Source organism: Arachis duranensis, chromosome 6 (genome assembly GCF_000817695.3).
Source record: "Arachis duranensis cultivar V14167 chromosome 6, aradu.V14167.gnm2.J7QH, whole genome shotgun sequence".
Lineage (NCBI taxonomy): Eukaryota > Viridiplantae > Streptophyta > Magnoliopsida > Fabales > Fabaceae > Arachis > Arachis duranensis.
The window spans coordinates 57041372-57044407 of NC_029777.3; positions in this window are offsets into that span (position 1 = coordinate 57041372).

Genomic DNA, 3036 nt, shown 5'->3' on the forward strand with positions numbered 1-3036 from the left:
ACCAGAAAGGATCATTTTCCTTTACCATTCATAGACCAGATGCTAGAAAGACTAGCAAGTCATGAATACTACTGCTTCCTGGATGGATATTCAGGTTAGAATCAAATTGCAGTAGATCCCCAGGATCAAGAGAAAACGGCATTCACATGTCCATCTGGAGTATTTGCATACAAAAGGATGCCCTTTGGCCTGTGCAATGCACCTGCAACCTTTCAGAGGTGCATGCTCTCAATTTTCTCTGATATGGTGGAAAAATTTCTGGAAGTTTTCATGGATGACTTTTCAGTATTTGGAGACTCATTCAGCTCCTGTCTTGACCATCTAGCACTTGTGCTAAAGAGATGCCAAGAGACCAACCTAGTTTTAAACTGGGAGAAATGTCACTTTATGGTGACTAAAGGAATTGTCCTTCGGCACAAAATCTCGAACAAAGGAATAGAGGTGGATCAAGCTAAGGTAGAGGTAATTGAAAAATTACCACCACCAGCCAATGTTAAGGCAATCAGAAGCTTTATGGGGCATGCAGGATTCTATAGGAGGTTTATAAAGGACTTCTCAAAAATCGCCAAACCTCTAAGTAACCTGCTAGCTGCTGACACGCCATTTATCTTTGATAAGGAGTGTCTGCTGGCGTTTGAGACCCTGAAAGCTAAGCTGGTCACAACACCAGTCATCTCTGTACCAGACTGGACATTACCATTTGAATTGATGTGTGATGCTAGTGACCATGCCATTGGTGCAGTATTGGGACAGAGGCATGACAAGCTTCTGCACGTCATTTACTATGCCAGTCGTGTTTTAAATGATGCACAGAAGAATTACACAACCACAGAAAAAGAGCTGCTTGCAGTGGTTTATGCCATTGACAAGTTCAGATCCTATTTGGTAGGATCAAAAGTGATTGTGTACATTGATCATGCTGCTCTTAAATATCTACTCACAAAGCAGGATTCAAAACCCAGACTCATCAGATGGGTGTTGCTTCTGCAAGAGTTTGATATAGAAATAAGAGACAGAAAATGGACACAAAACCAAGTAGCAGATCACCTGTCCCGAATAGAACCAGTAGAAGGGGCATCCCTCCCTCTCACTGAGATCTCTGAGACCTTTCCGTATGAGCAACTCTTTGCCATCCAGGAAGTGCCATGGTTGCAGACATTGCAAACTACAAGGCAGTAAGATTCATACCCAAAGAGTATAGTAGGCAGCAATCAAAGAAGTTTATCACAGATGCAAAGTACTATCTTTGGGATGAACCATATCTCTTCAAGAGATGTGTAGATGGAGTAATCCGTAGATGTGTGCCTAAAGAAGAAGCACAGAGAATCCTATGGCATTGCCATGGATCACAGTATAGAGGACATTTTGGAAGTGAGCGAACAGCCACAAGAGTCCTCTAATGTGGCTTCTACTGGCCTACTCTCTATAAAGATTCCCGAGCGTTTGTGCTTAATTTTGATAGTTGCCAAAGATCTGGCAATCTGCCTCACAGTTATGCCATGCCTCAACAAGGGATCTTGGAGATTGAGTTGTTTGATGTATGGGGCATTGACTTCATGGGACCTTTCCCACCATCATACTCAAACACTTATATTCTGGTGGCAGTGGATTATGTATCCAAATGGGTGGAAGCTATTGCAACACCTACTAATGACACTAAAACAGTGTTTAAATTTCTCCAGAAACACATCTTCAGCAGATTTGGTACCCCTAGAGTATTAATCAATGATGGGGCACTCATTTCTGCAATAAACAGCTTTACTCTGCTTTGGTTCGTTATGGAGTTAGCCACAGGGTAGCCACTCCATATCATCCACAGACAAATGGGCAAGCTGAAGTCTCTAACAAAGAACTTAAAAGAATCCTGGAACGGACTGTAATTAACCGTAGAAGGGATTGGGCAAGAAGCTTAGATGATGCTCTGTGGGCATACAGAACAGCATTCAAGACCCCTATAGGGACCTCTCCATACCAGCTTGTGTATGGAAAGGCATGTCACTTGCCAGTGGAACTGGAACATAAGACCTACTGGGTAACCAGATTCCTGAACCTTGATGCCAAGTTAGCTGGAGAAAAACAATTGCTTCAGTTAAATGAGCTAGAGGAATTTAGACTCAATGCTTTCAAGAATGCAAAAATTTATAAACAGAAAGCAAAAAGATGGCATGATAAGAAATTGTCATCCAGAGTCTTTGAGCCGGGGCAGAAAGTTCTGCTATTTAATTCTAGGCTCAAATTATTCCCCGGGAAATTAAAATCCCGGTGGAGAGGTCCATATGTAATTACAAGTGTATCACCATATGGATACGTAGAGCTTCAGGATAATGACTCTAACAAAAAGTTCATTGTTAATGGACAGAGAGTTAAACATTATCTTGAAAGCAATTTTGAGCAAGAATGCTCAAAACTGAGACTTAATTAAAGCTCAATAATAGTCCAGCTAACGACATTAAAGAAGCGCTTACTGGGAGGCAACCCAGCCATTCACAAAATTTAATTTTATTTGTTTTTGTTGATTAATTGATTTTTACAGGTATATGTCAAAGTATCTTCAAAGTAAAAAAAGCAATTGATTGAATTCACAGAGTTACAGGGGAATTTGGAAGCTCACTGGCGTGAAAAAGCCAGTAAGAAATGTTTTGGGCGTTGAACGCCCAAAAGAAGCATCCACTGGGCGTTCAACGCCAGTAAGGATAGCCATCTGGGCATTGAACGCCAGAAAGGAGCATCTTCTGGGCGTTGAACGCCAGAAAGAAGCTCCTTCTGGGCGTTTAACGCCAGAATTATAGCATCCTGGCCATTTAGAAAAACGCCCAGTGATAAAGGACTTCCTGGCGTTCAACGCCAGAAATAAGCAACAGTTGGGCGTTGAACGCCCAGGAGAAGTAGCAATTGGGCGTTAAACGCCCAAAACATGCAGCATTTGGGCGTTTAACGCCAGGATGGTGGGGAGGAGGTAAAATTCATTTTCTTTTACAAATTTTCTAATTTTTTATGTTTCAAATCATGATTCCTTGCATAAACATGTTTCAAAAT